The sequence below is a fragment of the Haliotis cracherodii genome, unplaced genomic scaffold (assembly GCF_022045235.1).
Source record: "Haliotis cracherodii isolate W230 unplaced genomic scaffold, xgHalCrac1.p SCAF_5, whole genome shotgun sequence".
In the NCBI taxonomy this organism is placed as follows: Eukaryota; Metazoa; Mollusca; class Gastropoda; order Lepetellida; family Haliotidae; genus Haliotis; species Haliotis cracherodii.
In genome coordinates, this window is record NW_027266308.1 from 60,394,475 (window position 1) to 60,411,472 (window position 16,998).

The 16,998-nt window shown below is 41.7% G+C and overlaps 1 pseudogene; it reads right to left on the bottom strand.

Annotated features, from left to right (window-relative positions):
• Nucleotides 1–2,436: 2,436 nt before the first annotated feature.
• Nucleotides 2,437–12,844, bottom strand: LOC139444113 (long-chain-fatty-acid--CoA ligase-like; annotated as a pseudogene).
• Nucleotides 12,845–16,998: the final 4,154 nt, after the last annotated feature.

The following is a 16,998-nucleotide window of genomic DNA, read 5'->3' on the forward strand; positions in this document are numbered from 1 at the left end:
TCAGCTATGATGTTTCTAGTGTGAACTCATGCCAAGCTTACGTCACAATACGATTTGAATGACGTCAATAATGCCATCGGGATGAACAATACACTGCTGTTGTCTCGTGACGTGATGTGACCCTTGGTCACATATGATTTTTATGAACTCTGATATGTTTGCCCACGTTGGTAATAATTGTACATATCTATATATTCTTCCTCAGTAGGACCTGAAGGTACACTTTATCTCCTGAGATGTAAAATAAACTAGCAAATAAATATTTATATGTAAATGTCTTCTTGTTATTTGTAAAAGCTAGACCCGTGAAGATTCCGGGGTAGAATAGGTCTTCAGCAACCCATGCTTGTCATAAAAGGCGACGACTAACAGGATCGGGTGGTCAGGCTCGCTGACAAGGATGATGCCTGTCATCGATTCCAATTGCGTGGATCGATGCTCATGATATTGATCACTGGATTGTCTGGTCCAGACTCGATTTTTTACAGACCGCCGTCATAGAGCTGGAATATTGCTGAGTGCGGCATTAAACAAAAAAAACAACCAATCATCCAACCAACCAACTTTGTCAAAGAATATTTGATTGAATATAGATACTGGTAAGGTCAGACCAAACATTTCTGTTTTTCGGTGTGCGAGTGAGAGTGCATTTTTAGCAATATTACAGCAATGTTGCGATGAGTACACCAGAAATGGCTACAGTTCGACTGATCTCAAATTTTAAAACAATAGGTTTTAAAAAAATTATCACCATTCTACCATTACAACCAGAGCGCTTTGAAAATGGTACTGGCTTGGAACATATACTTTCACATGGACAAATTGGTCAGCCATCTTAGAATGTGCCGCAAAGGGGTCGGAGTTTGGGAACAAACAAACAAAACATATTACTCAGGTTGACGATTAATTACTTATATTCTTGACTAGTTCCAAATTGTGGTTACAAAATACATAGTTTTTCAAAAGCTAGTGATGAAAACACCTCTGTAGATATTTATTTCATGACATGGGAACCTGTTGCATGCTTGGAATCAACAAGTCATTTCTTGGAAATCAACATATCGTCAGTTCATAGGTTTTCGGACATCATACGTTTTCGGACGTCCAAGTTTATCGCGAGTCCTCCCGCTATAACGAGGGTTCACGCAGGCATTGTTAATACTCTGATGATGGCTTATTTCTTAAGATAAACTTGTTGTTTATAAGTGAGTGAGATGTGTTATGGTTGTTCTCGTGACTAGAGAGTAAACTACGACTGTCCGAAAACCATAACACGGGATACGTTCTTTCATTGTGGGGATGACAAGTTATAGTGATTAAGTGAGTGAGTGAGTTGGGTTTCAACGCCGCTTTTAACAGTATTCCAGTCATATCGCGGCGTGTGAGCTTAATGTGGGAGGAAAGCCCGAAGCATTAAGCAGATACATCTGTTGGATATGGTAAGGGTTATGTCACTTTATTTACTGATGGGGTAGAACTAAGGTATCGTGATATACTTGATTCATTTACTGCAAAACACCGGTGAAGATCCGGGTTAGAATAAGTCTTCAGCAGCCCATGCTTGTCATCAGAGACGACGAACGGGTTGAGCGATCAGTTTCGTTGACTTGGTTAATGCATGTCATCGTATCCCAAATTGCGTAGATCGATGCTCATTTTGTCAATCACTTGATTGTCTGATCCAGATTCGATTGTTTACAGACTGCCGTCATATTGTTGGAATATTGCTGAGTGCGGCGTTAAACAACAAACAAACAAATACTGCAAAACACAATAATATTTGTAAAGCTCACGGTGGTGTGATGGTCTTTATTATCTGATTATATATCCCTTGACTGTTACTTCACATATCAACACCACGAATAAGTATAACAAAGCTTTTGCACATGAAACAACTGTTCCAAAAACACCATGAAAAGGTAGTATCAAATATCGTTCTGCCGAATGGACTTGTCAGATCAATTGTCAAAGGGCAAATGATATTCTGGTCGAGGTCATTCTTGCCGCTCATTCTGATAATGTCCACCTGTCCCCAGAACATAGTAGGCTGGTTTGACAGATACTTCATGGAGGGATCGCTGATGAAATATGAAACATGACCTCAGAAATGTAGGGAGACGCCCTTCTCACCAGAATGTCCAGTATGACTTGTTTTAAACCAGCCGTCATCTGTAACAGGTGCTTTCGTAGCTTCACGATTGTTGATGAATTCCTTGAACTCACAATGTCCACGAATCAAAACTTGCCCATCTTTACCTGCTCCAACTTTCCTTTAACTACTTTAACCTCCATGTGAGGGCTACATCCAACCAGGTTGTTTTCAAAGTGTTCCTCCTCACAAATACAACTTGATACAAACCCAGCTTCTGTGATTCCATATGCCGATGTTGCAAAGTTACAAATCTTGCCAACAAATGGTGCAGGATGGACAGGAATTTAGGATCTGATTGTAGTAATTTTTGCCGCTATTTCTGATAATGCCCGTCTGTCAGTTTACCCTGTTGGCCTGAGAGGGAAATTTTCCACCAGAACATAGTAGGATGGCTTGGCAGATATTTCATAGAGGGAATCCAGGGAATTGGGTCACAATAATCTTCACACAAAATATTCTGATTATATTCCCTTACTATGATAGTGAATATTTGACATCATTATTAGGATAATACACTGCTTAAATACCATTACCAATACCCCTGTAGAGGTAACAAACACTATAACCCTGCCATAAGGAAGTATAATTTGTGCAACCATATTTGAGAACGTTAAGAGGGAAACTGTCCATAACACATATATACTGGTGTTGGCGTGATAAAATGATCATAATACTAAATCCACTTAAGTGTATTCTGATTACACATCTCGACTCCTATTTTGACTGTATATGGATAATGATATTGATTACTCCTTAAATTGTAGTTAAATAACTCTCTTAGAGGTACCAAATGCTATCTCCCTGCGGCACAGTAGTTTTGTCTGCCCTAGCAGCCCACTGGTGCGGGTTGGACAGGAATTTAAAAGCTGACTGAAGTCATTTTGTCCGCTGTTTCCGATAATGCCCGTCTGTCAGGTTTGCCTGAGAGGGAAACTCTCCACCAGATCATAGTAGGCTGGTTTGGCTGATATTTCATGGAGGGAATCGCTGATGAACATTGGGTCGCAGTGATTTTTGATCATCTTGAAGGTGACATCCATGTTTGGTTTGGGTATGACACAGGCACAGACCTCATGACACATGTCTGGATCAGGAACGGGGACCACCATGACCTCAGAAATATAGGGACACGTCCTCAACTTGTTCTCCACCCAGGATGGGTATATGATGTACTCTCCATGCATGATGGCATCTGAGCGTCTTCCTTCGACAAAAAGACGCCCCTTCTCATCAAAATGGCCCACATCCTCTGTTTTAAACCAGCCGTCATCTGTAAAAGCTGCTTTTGTAGCTTCAGGATTATCAATATATCCCTTGAACACACACTGTACATGAAGCAGGACTTGTCCGTCCTTGCCTGCTCCGAGATCTTTAAACTGTTCATCTACTACCTTAACCCCTAAGTGGAAGTTACATCCAACCAGGTTGTCTTCAAAGTCTTCCTCCTTCTCAAAAATACAACTTGATACGTAACCGACTTCTGTCATTCCATATGCAGATGCCACAGAGTGACAAATCTTACCAACAAACTCAAAGCAGTTTCTGGCAAAAGGTTGTCCTGAAGCAAGGCACATCAATCTTTGAATCATCTGAGTTTTCCTTATTTCTTCTTTCTGCAAGTTTCTTCATGAAAGCTATTGAAAGCTTAGCAATAGTACACCTTTCTTTGCTAAGCGCATCCCAAGACAGCTTACATTGATCTAGAACAGAACCTCTCGTGTCTGTCATTACATGTGGGACGGCCTTGTCAATAAATCCATAAGGCCACCCACCTGCCCAACCCAAAGGCCGATCACTGTACAGTACATCATTTTCATTGTGGATTCGAAACATCTCCGTAAAATTGCTAGCAAGGAGGAGCATAGATTCATGCGTCTTTGGCACAAGTTTTGAAAAGCCAGTGCTGCCCGAGGTTGCCCAATACAGAGCTGTGTCTGTTGGTAGTATCTCAAGTGGAACTGGATCTCCTTCCTGATGCAACATCTCCAGGTAGTCACCACCTCCCTTCACACCAACAAACTCTACCATTTCCAGTTTAGGAGCATTGATTGATTTCACTTTCAAATCCATGATTTCTCCCAGATGTGGTTTGAGAAGATCCCAAGCACCCCCAGGTAGTGTGTTGTCCCCAATCAGTAGACGACAGCGACTCAAGTTGATCACATGCAACAGATCAGTACCATCCGCCAACAGTGCCTGGGCATTAGCAGCAACACAGCCAGCAGTCATGATGCCAAAGTCGGTAATAAGACGTTCGGGAGAGTTGGTGAGAGTATTACAGACCACATCTCCATGTTTCAACCCCCGACGCTGAAGAGTTGCAGCAAACTTTGTGGAGAGGTTGTGTACATATTTACAGGTGAGGACACGTCTTCCTTCATCACTGTAGAAAACAAACCCTTCCATGTCTGGTTTGGTTTCTGCCCATTTATGTATTCTTGATGGTATGCTTTTGTTGCCTGTTAAATCTGTCATCGTGATTAATGTACCTGTTATTAGAATTAATATAGTTATAGTATCATCAATTTTGATATGTTGTGTCATTGTTGATAACAAAGATTGTCTGGTCCAGACTCGACTATTTACAGACCACCGTCATATAGCTGCAATATTGCTGAGTGCGGCGTTGAACAACAAACCAACCAACTGAGCAAAAGACGTAACAAAACTGTCGTTAGCAATACGTCTCCTCGCGCTTACCTTCGAGAACATGCATGCCATTTGGTGCTGAGAAACCGGTCACTGGTTTCGAATTATTCCAATAATGATGGTTCATTTTATAAAAGAGGTGGTCACATGTTCAAGCCCATTTCTCAGAACAAAATAACAGGAAACATAACGAATTCAATTCTTTATCACAGTTCCGCAAATCAATTGTAATATGTCGTTAAGATACAAATGATCAAACTTAGAAAAAGACATACATGCTGTTTTGGCTCCCATCCACGATAGTGTCAACTCGCCTGAAACTGTGGCGGTGACAAAGAAACGTCAAACGTGGGAGAGTTAAGACATGCAGCTTTTGCTGGGATGTAATAAGTTGTTTACTATTACAGTGGAATGAGAAAGAGACCATGTGAAGTTGCAGAAGTAATTCACAGGAGCAGTGGACAGTGGCAGGATATTTGTATCTGGGACAGGTTCCAGTCAATGGAATATGACTTCATCGATTCATTGGTTTTGTGGCCTGTTATTTTGTAAATCTCGCGATTGAGACCAGCGTTGGTAGAAATTTCTTTCATCATGTTGCCAATGACCTTTACACGAACAAGCCTCCTGCTGTACCATTGAGTGTCGTCGACGTCGACTCGTCTCTTGGGGGCCTGGTGAAAAGCTTTGTTGTATGGATTGAGGAGAGACATGTATGTTTTTAATGAAGGTACAGGACAGAATTGGTCCGATGTTGCATAAATGCGTTTGTTGGGCCAATTTGAGTCTTTGTGGTGTCATAACTATTATAGAGTTGCAATAAATGTTGTTTTTTTACTCTGTTAGAAACTGATTTTGTTTTTTAGCCCCTTTGGCCATGCCCAAGACAATAACATCAATTATGATTATGATTGTGTAATAGATGGAAAACGGTTAATTTTAATTAGTCTTAAATTATCTCAGAAAATGTCTCGTCGTCCCATTGCTCAATATTTCATCGAAATATCCCATGTGGAAGTCCACATTTCCATCTGGTCCTCCATATTGAAGATTTCAAAACAGTTTCATTAATTTATGTACACGTACACGGTAATGAGACCCAAAAATTCCGTGATGTTATGCTCATTCAACAACACATTTTAACCAATTAGATCAGAGAACATACCTACTTCTATGTCACACCTACAATTACACGCTTGATCGCATCCCAGGAAACAAACCTCCGTACATGCTCATGTTTGGCTGCACACGTATCCGGTCAAGCAAATCTATTCTTCACCCTGTTAAACCCTTGAACATTCTCCTTAACACAATTAAACAATGACCATTTGTACACTGCATTTTTCTCTTATGAGAAAGGAGCGGTCGGGTAGCCTTGCGGTTAAAGCGTTCGCTCATCACGTCGAAGACCCAGGTTTGATTGCCGACGTGGGTACAATGAGTGAAGCCCATTTCTGGTGTCCCCCGCCGTGATATTGCTGGAATTTTGCTAAAAGCGGTGTAAAACCATACTCACTCACACTCTTATGAGTGAGTTTAAAGATAAAAATATACAGACAAGTCCCGTTAATCCGACATGGTTGGTTGCATATTATTATGTCGGATTAACGAGTATGACGGATAAACGAAATTTGGTGATTTGTGATGGAAATTCGGGCATCTTCACGATAGATAGGAAACATGTGTACCTTGTAATAAAATCATGGAAACGAAATATTTCATATTCTTATGTATTTTATTCCTTCCTTCATTTGTGATTAAGGACATTGCAAACATACAACTAATTTTTCCCATCTTCACATAACAGTAGAGACATTACCCACTGTTATTCATCACATCAACAACACACGTTTATACTGTAGGATGCCAATGCAACTGTCTTGACTTCTTGCTTTGATTGACACATCATCTTCTGAAAATAGTCTTCCAGTGTTTTCTGTTTCCCAGTTCCTGATGACACATTTCTCAAAGACGCCTGCATTTTTTGCAATTAAGATCAAGTCCGTATGGAAAACACATCCAAGTGGTTTTCAAGGAAGCATGCAACTTGAGCGAGATGTGCCTTGATGGTTGCTGGTGGTGGGATAATTGGATGCTCACTGTCGTCAACTTCATCTTCTATGATATCGCCAGTCTGCCCGCAAACGATGTCAACGATGGTATCGTTAGTCATTTCCCTCTTCACAGCGGATGTGGTCATTGGCGGTCAAAAAGCCTTCGCTCGATGCTGTGTCGCCGTACACGGTGTTGAATGTTGTTTTAATCTCATTGATGGCTTCGAGGTCGGCGATGACAGGTTCAGCTGTAACAGGCGCATCGGGGAGAATACGGGTGTGGCGCCAACTGTTGATGATTGTGTCTTGTTTTACTTCTCTCCAAGCAGTGTAGATAAAAAGGAAAGCTCGCTTGACGTCTAGGGCTTGTGGTACTTCAGCATCAACGTTGTCTAGGTGTAATTTCATTTGCTGTTTTTGTTTTGTGATACAGCTTGAAGTTCTTTATTATTCCGGCATCTAGTGGCTGAATGTGCGATGAGGTTGTTGGTTGGCAGAAAGTGACATTTGACATAATTCATGTCGACGGTAGCATGGGATGGGTGGTTGTCCAACAGCAATACCACGTGACGTCGCTCCCATGGCTTTTGCCGAACCAAGATCAGTAGCCAGACTTTGAATATTAATGAGATCATCCATGCTTTTCTGTTTACATACCAGTGGCAAACTGATGTGGGATCAAATGTTCTACAAAAACAACGTGGCCTGTTGTATTTGTGAATGGTTTTAGCTTCTCTGTACCTGCCGCATTGCATGTCAACATAACAGTCAAACGATCTTTGGCCCGCTTTTTGCCAGAAACGGGGACACTACTGAGTGTTTAATTTGGTTCAATTGTAGAATAAACACGTTTCATCACAGTTAAAAATATCACATGGATTGTAGTCACGCAGCACTTCTTGCAAGGATTTTCGACCTTCATTAACAAGTTCTAGTGAAACGGATGCTGATTCACTTTTTACTCCTTTTTCTCCGGAAATGTGTCAATGGTCATTTATATCACAAATTGAGTTCCTTGGTCGGTGAGGAAACGATGTGTGAAACATAGCATCATAATTTCAACAATATGTCCTGCCGCGCGGTTTTGTATCCAGCAGTCTAGAAAATGATGGTTGTGTCAATTTGTTTATGGCAGATAATGTTTTGGGGCAAAATGCACATTTCTGTTGTGAAAATAGAGAAAATCAAATAAAGACCGTAAAAAATGTATTGTGTGCATTGTGTCCTTTTTATCATTAGCGTGATAGTTTACACACAGTAGCTTTGAATTGTATTTTTTAAAACACAAGCACATTTTGAGTAAGTACAAATACGCCCAAAATTGTAAAGTTTGCTCTTTTTTCGTTTTGCAATTATTGGAAAATGAACTGCAATGAAATGTATTATCAACCTAGCGATTTGATATCGCAAAATGAGCGGACACGCCTTATTATGAAATGGCAGTGTTCATATTCCACAAAACTTCCACATGTTATCCCACCCCATCATTTTGTCAAACAGTGAAACTTTTTAATCACATTTTTAACGTCATTGATAATAGCTGTATACAACACATTCAAATCACTGTTTATACCATGTATATACCATTCTCTACATAGTATGTTATTCAAGGTTTGCCTACAATCAATGATTTTTTATACCACCGTAGTGGTCAATTTGAAGGTCAATAACACTTTGAAGGCCAAGTTCCAAGTTAATAGGGGGCGGTCGGGTAGCCTAGTGGTTAAAGCGTTCGCTCGTCACGCCGAAGACCCGGGTTCGATTCCCGACATGGGTACAATGTGTGTCCCCCGCCGTAATGTTGCTGGAATATTGCTAAAAGCGGCGTAAAACCACACTCACTCTAAATTAATACATAAACAGTATAAAAATGATACAAATGTACATGCACAATACTTGTTCTGGGTATGCTAGGCGCAACCTAATAGAATATACAAACAATATATGTTGACAACGAAATAATAACTGCACCCCTCATAAATTGACAAGCAGATGATACTGTGGACGAGATCTCATAAAGGTATGTTAATCTCAGAATCTGACATTTAAATCAGACTATTTATGAATACACTATTCCTCTGCATACCCAAGGAATGAAATATTATGATTATATTTGTAATTACACTGATTCTTCATAAGAGAAAGTCACTTAAACCACAAAACGCGTACAGTTCGGATGACTAGACTGTCCAAATTTGTCAAAAGTTTATGATTATGACTGATATATAACCGAGAACTATGTTTACACGTGGCATAAAATAGAGTGTAAATTATGTGTTGACAATATCTTTCCGGTATCAATACTTTCTGTGTTTTGCGTTCTACATGTACACACATGAACATAATCTTATATATACTGAACAGCAAAAGAAACGTCACCATGGAGATATATATATAAGAAACCTTATTTGTCCAAACACTGTAAACATACTTTGTGACAAATTAGAAAGGTGAAACGTGGCAAAACTGATCATCAAGATTGAAATTAAAGTGTCAAATGTTCTTAAAGTAAAACACAACACTAGTCTCTGAGAAAATGGCATTACAAGTCAGTATCTCGTGCGTCCGCCATGTGCATTGATGACTGCCGTGCAACGTCGAGACATGGAATTGATGAGTCGGTTGATAAAGGCCATGGGCACTTGAGCCCACACTCTGGGGAACGCCTGACGCAGTTCAGCTGCAGTTGTCGGGTTTGGTCGGACGTCATTCAGCCGTCTTTGAATCTCGTCCCGTAGGTGCTCAATGGGATTTAAATAGGGACTGAGGGCAGGCCACTGCATGGTACTGATGTCATCCTGCTGGAGGCAGTCTCTTGTTGCTCTCGCAGAGTATCATGCTGAAACTCGTGTTGCGGCGACATGCCAAGTCTCAAGACTTGATCAATGTTCTGAGCTGCTTTGACACCATTGCCTCTCCCAGGACCGATGTTCTTGAAGACCACAGGGCCAACCCTCTGTGCAAGACTAGTTCCACCCCGCAGCATGATGCCCGGACCACCCCACGAGTCTCTCTCAACAACACGGGTTACCATGGCCGTTGCCGTAATGCGTTTGGGCGATCGGTTTTATTGTCATCTGCTTTGTTTTTTATCATCAAATTTCATTTTTCCGGACAAGGTAATGTTGAATTTAAGAAATTTTGACAAAAACTACCCAGATATTTAAATGACAACTTTTAATGCAATATTACTTCGGGTGACGTTTCTTTTGCGGCTCAGTATATAATACACTTCAGATTTACATTAACCTAAATGATTCCCGTCACCTTCAAATCTCGAATATTCTATTATATACTAAATATTTTGTTCTGTTATCTGCTGAAATACTGAATTTTAGGGTCGTGACCATAAAATGGCGCCACATTTATCAACTGTAAAGCTATGTTTAGGTATAAAACGGGCTAAACATACTTAACTCTAAACGTGCCTGGGATGTATGTTTAAGTCCCAAAAGCAACAAAGTCTTCGTCGTTATATCTTTACACGTTAATGTTTTGTTTGTTGTTTAACGCCGCACTCAGCAATATTCCAGCTATATGACTGCGGTTACACGTTAATGACATGTAACACATGTCAGGGGCTCAATATCACACAATATCTACATGTTTTGAACATAAACATGTGCATGAAAAGTGTGGAAGGTAGTTATTGGTGTCATCATTAGTTATCCCTTCCCGTTCACGAGTTCACTCGGGGTTCATTTACATTACTCTCATGTCGTAAAAATCGTTATTCAGGTTAAGAACTCACAGAAGACAGGTTTCTCAGCTTTGGTGACACATGTTGAAATGTTGAAGAACTTGCCATTTGGATTGAGCCACCAAGAGTATCCCTAAACTCTGCTCCAGCATTGGTCCTCCTGATACGCAGGTACAGAACATCAAACACCCTCGAAGCCCTAGGCTTCCATGCTTCCAATGCTGACAAGGCAGCTACAAAGCCCCAACCTGCAGAAGATGCTTTCAAGCAACACATGTTGTGAATTATGTTTCAGACAACAATATGGCTGCACAGTCCTGTACCAAAACCCTAGTTTAGAATCTTGTGGGAACAAGGTGGTGATGGGGATGTTTGACACAACATGTACGTGTGTACACGTGTGTACCCATCCAAGTCAGATACACCACTCGTCTCATCTGCAGTGACAGATCATATGTCGACTCGAGAAAGTGTCCTTGCCTCATGGCTGGACTGCCATGCACTGAACACAGCACCCGTTATGGTTGCCCACCATATGATGATGATGATGATGATGATGATGATGATGATGATGAACCTGTAGACCTGAGTGACAGTCGCAGTGACAGTTACTAAATGCATGTTACTGTATTGGAGAAAAATAATGGATTTGTTAATGAGTTGAATTCAATTTCAGACAAGTGCTTTACATTGATACTTCAATGATATGATCAGCAATTATAGCATACAACATCGGCGACAATGATATCTTATATGTGACAATAACATGACATGGGGAGTTCTGGCTCAAAAACTAAAATTTGACATTCCGAAGTGACGACGAAATATTGCCATATTCCCGTATTGGCGGCCATCTTGGTGCCGATTTTCTCCGCCATATTGGATAAAGCTCATATTCTTATCATTGTAAATGGTTTTAATATGTAATAATATATACATATTTTTAAAAATAATAGAATAGGATCACAAAAACTAAATTTTCATACATTATATTATTCCTAAATTAGTTATAGAATTTTTCATAAGCTCCTTAAGCATTCAGGCAGATTTTGAGATAATGAACATGATTGTCAATATAGACGTTCAGTTTCGTAATAATTTGAAAATGAAAATAGAGTGTTTTTTCATGTTTTCTACACATTTTTGGTTCAAAACAATATTTAACCAATTTGCTTATTGTTAACTTTTCTTTTCCAGGTTCCCTGAGCCAGCTCATTGATTTTTGTGATAAAATAAGCATTCCAGTATGTAATATACTTGTATTGAGCAATTTATTTGATTTACTTAATTTTGACAAAAATGTGTATTTAACCACCACAAAAAATGTCACCAACAGAAATCACAACAGCCATCATTTTCTAATGCATAAATGACATCTTGTGGGGTGGGGTTACTCTTTAAATAAGCCGCCTTTTAAAGATTGGCCACTTCACTGGAACTGGATCTCCTTCCGCATGCAGTGTCTCCAGGTAATCACCCTCTTCCTTAACACCAACAAACTCCACCGATAAGACGTTCGGGAGAGTTGAGGAAAGTATTGCAGATTCCATTTCCAAGTTTCCAATCCCCACACTGCAGAACATTTTGGGGAGAGGTGTATTTTGTACAAGTGAGAACACACCTTCCTTCATTTCTGTAGTAGACAAGCCATTGCTTGTCGGGGCGGGTTTCTGCCCATTGCTTGTCTGGGTGGGTTTCTGCCCATTGCTTGTCTTGGCGGGTTTCTGCCCATTGCTTGTCTGGGCGAGTTTCTGCCCATTGCTTGTCTGGGCGGGTTTCTGCCCATTGCTTGTCTGGGTGGGTTTCTGTCCATTGCTTTTCTGGGCGGGTTTCTGCCCATTACTTGTCTGGGCGGGTTTCTGCCCATTGCTTGTCTTGGTGGGTTTCTGTCCATTGCTTGTCTGGGCGGGTTCTGCCCATTGCTTGTCTGGGTGGGTTTCTGCCCATTGCTTGTCTGGGCGGGTTCTGCCCATTGCTTGTCTGGGTGGGTTTCTGCCCATTGCTTGTCTGGGTGGGTTTCTGCCCACTGCTTGTCTGGGCGGGTTTCTGCCCATTGCTTGTCTGGGTGGGTTTCTGCCCATTGCTTGTCTGGGCGGGTTCTGCCCATTGCTTGTCTGGGCGGGTTTCTGCCCATTGCTTGTCTGGGTGGGTTTCTGCCCACTGCTTGTCTGGGCGGGTTTCTGCCCATTGCTTGTCTGGGTGGGTTTCTGCCCATTGCTTGTCTGGGCGGGTTTCTGCCCATTGCTTCACGCTGGCTGAAATTGTTTGTTGAACCTCATCCACAGACATGATGCTCGAAGTTGAGTGAGTGAGGGAGTTGAGTTTTAACGCCACTTTTAACGGAATTCCAGTTATTTCGCGGCGAGTCAGCTCACTGTGGGAGGAAAGCCCTAAGTGATGCAGGTCTCAGACGTTTACCACTTCGGTGAAACCCACGAGCACGGGTATGGTGCTGACAAACCTAGAAACATAATCGGGGCGAACCGGAATTCGAACCCACAATCATAGGTTTCTGGCGTGCCCAAGGGACGCACCTCTGCACAGCACATCGCGGGGCCTTAGACGACTGGGCCACCCATGGTCCCCGCTCGAAATTGAGAATGGTACATCTGTCATGATGTGAAACATTTTGTTTTAAGCAATGAGAAGATAACTGATCCCATTTCATCCACATGGGATTGTAATATTGTGAAAAGTGTTAGTCCTCATTGTATTATGTAGCTAGGTTTCTTACAAATCTCGGGGCGGTCGGGTAGCCTAGTGGTTAAAACGTTCGCTCGTCACGCCGAAGACCCGGGTTCTATTCCCGACATGGGTACAATGTGTGAATCTCATTTCTGGTGTCCCCCGCCGTGATATTGCTGGAAAATTGCTAAAAGCGTCGTAAAACCAAACTCACTCACTCTTACAAATCTATCTTCACCATGATCACACAATCCAAATCTTTCTTTTCATGCCATATCAATGTGTGAATGAGTGAATATTGTTTTACGCTGTAGCCAAATTATTCGCTCCAGAACTATTTTATGTATGTAATCCTGGCCAAGTAAACCTGTGTGGCAGAAGACAATATCAGCGTTAATGAATGGTCACCGACATTGTCGGTATGTAGGATGGGTGTCAAACATGAACATGATACCAACAAGCGCCAATAGGTTTGAGCATGTGATTAACATTTGAAGAACATGTTGCTTATGTCTATGGACAACGACTGTTAAAAGCAATGAAAAGTTTAAGATTGAATATTATGGACAAAAGACACCCAAAATACACACCTAAGCACAACCAGTGGTTCAACCTATTGCACACGATATATGTCAGGTAACGGTCAGAAAGAGCGAATGAAGTATATTCCAGCTATATGACGGCAGTCTGTAAAATAATCGAGTCTAGACCAGACAATCCAGTGATTAACATCATGAGCATCGATCCACGCAATTGGGATACAATGACATGCATCAACCAAGTCAGCAAGCCTGACCGACGGATCCCGTTAGTCGCCTTTTACGGCAAGCATAGGTTGCTGAAGACCTATTCTACCCCGGATCTTCACGAGTGAAGGAAATTATGAATAACAATGGTATAAAAGAAAATGGTAATTGCAGCAGCTGGTGGCATACCTGTCGCAATCCACAGTGTCTGTCTCGTGGTTGTGTAGAGCGGCTACGGCGTGATTTTTCCGTCTCTGTGATAGAATATGTGGTGGTGGCATACCTGTCGCAATCCACAGTGTCTGTCTCGTGGTTGTGTAGAGCGGCTACGGCGTGATTTTTCCGTCTCTGTGATAGAATATGTGGTGGTGGCATACCTGTCGCAATCCACAGTGTCTGTCTCGTGGTTGTGTAGAGCGGCTACGGCGTGATTTTTCCGTCTCTGTGATAGAATATGTGGTGGTGGCATACCTGTCGCAATCCACAGTGTCTGTCTCGTGGTTGTGTAGAGCGGCTACGGCGTGATTTTTCCGTCTCTGTGATAGAATATGTGGTGGTGGCATACCTGTCGCAATCCACAGTGTCTGTCTCGTGGTTGTGTAGAGCGGCTACGGCGTGATTTTTCCGTCTCTGTGATAGAATATGTGGTGGTGGCATACCTGTCGCAATCCACAGTGTCTGTCTCGTGGTTGTGTAGAGCGGCTACGGCGTGATTTTTCCGTCTCTGTGATAGAATATGTGGTGGTGGCATACCTGTCGCAATCCACAGTGTCTGTCTCGTGGTTGTGTAGAGCGGCTACGGCGTGATTTTTCCGTCTCTGTGATAGAATATGTGGTGGTGGCATACCTGTCGCAATCCACAGTGTCTGTCTCGTGGTTGTGTAGAGCGGCTACGGCGTGATTTTTTTCCGTCTCTGTGATAGAATATGTGAAGCGAGGCAGCTTCCATACCATCCAATCCTCGTCGAAGAAAGTGTGTAGGTATTGGATAATATCTGTAGCTCTCTTGTTACTATGCCATATGTATGTTATATATTGGATGACGGGATATGCGTACTATATTTATATATACACTCTTCAAAAAAAAGAAACGCACAGGTAGTATGTTGTTCATCGAACCTGACTACACAGAAATCCGGTTATTGGATATATGCCATTGGAAAATGTTGGTGGCCTGATATTCGACAAACGGTGCGTCAAAACGCAGCCATTGTCGATTTGCAATGTCTTAAACGGCATTGTTTTCACACTTGTTCAAAAATGTCATGGAGGAAAATAGTAAAGCAAAATGCACGTGCAAGTTATGGCTTTCGTAACTCGTGGTAGTGGTTATAAAAAGGCAGACCGTCCGAACCGGCCGAACAAGAGTTATCATCCTTGCACAGGATCGCTACATTCGATTGTTCCACATACGTCATCGCAATGCCACAGCTACGGAGACTACAGGACGCATCCCTGGTTTGAAGAGGATATCAGACCAGACTGTCAGGATCCATGTTCGCGAGGTTGGAATCCGAAGACCAGTTATTGTCCCTGTTTTGCAACAGATACATCCACGGCGACGATTGTGTTGGTGCCATATGTTACAGCCTTTGGAGTTGAGAAACCGGAGACGTGTGGTTCAGCGATGAATCGCGATTTCTTCTTCACCGGGGAGAAGACGTGTTTTTCGTGGGTGTGGGGGGTGGGTGGAGGTGTGGGGGTGTGGGGGTGTGTGGGGTGTGTGTGTGTGGGTGGGATGGGGTGGGGGGTGGGGTTGTTGGTGGTTGGGGTGTGTGTGTGTTTGGGAAGGTCTGGTGTCCTTATAGGCATATCCCTGAAGACAGTTTAGCTGTTGATGAGATTTGACCTTGAACAAACTACTCTAATCACTCTCTGTTCGTTCTATTTTTCGATCCTGCGGCGACTGTGAGCAGCAAACCCTGTCACATACCGATCGCTGGTTTTTATGTGAATAAAGTGCAGGTGGCCCACCTGGGGCAATATTAAAGATGTCTTAATATCAAACTGTATAAGATCATCCCCAGAGGCGCACGAAGCCAGAGCCAGAGCCAGTCAAGCATAATTCATACCCTCGTTTGTGAGGATATGCAGTTGGGAAACCAGACAGGTAAAACAATACCAGAAACAGCGTATTTTGTTTATTAAGGGGGTGAAAACTTAAAGATTTAATGTGGGAGATCCATGTAGGTCTTCTTGACAAATTACATTGTTTTCTGTTGATTATCTTTGATTATTATCTACAGATTGGGGAGAGTGAGTGAGTTAAGATATCGTGACTTTCAAAGGTTATACATAATAAATGCATGTAAACTATAAAAACCTGTCAACAAGGGACAGTAAATTAACTAGACTTATCACAGATTATAATTTAAAACTAGCATGGAACCATAAAATACATCACTAGACAGAACAATACATTATAAAAAGGAGCTATAGATCGCCAGCAACAGACGGAGATAGAAAAGTATGGTGGTGAAAAGCAAACACACCTACATGTCCCCAAATGAACTGTTCTAAACATAAGTAAGAAATCTCCCTATGCCCCATTCCACAGAATACCCTCTATTGTGGTGATACCGATAGTAATTTAGTTTTGTGTCGTGTAATGTTTTGTGGTACAATGGAACTATATCCATATGTCCTTTAAATGTTCCAGATGCTAGACAATATACACCTCTACTACATCGATTTCGTTATGAGAAACATTATATCTGATACAATTCCCAATTTCATTTGTACCATATGTACCAGCATTTGTTCTGGTGAACACTTGACTTGCCTTTGCATGTGTTTGTGATGGGTGCCACCGATTTGGTGGGATACGCCATGCGTTCCGTGAACACCGATTATTATCACTATTTCATATTGATCCATAAACACAGTCGGAATCGTACTATGTCGCTTGTAAGTGTTCCTGGGGATTGTAAAAGGCGATCTTCGTCATTACTATATTATTATATATAACGAATGCCATATGCTTTTTGGGGAAAGGGTGTAGTTATTAGCTAT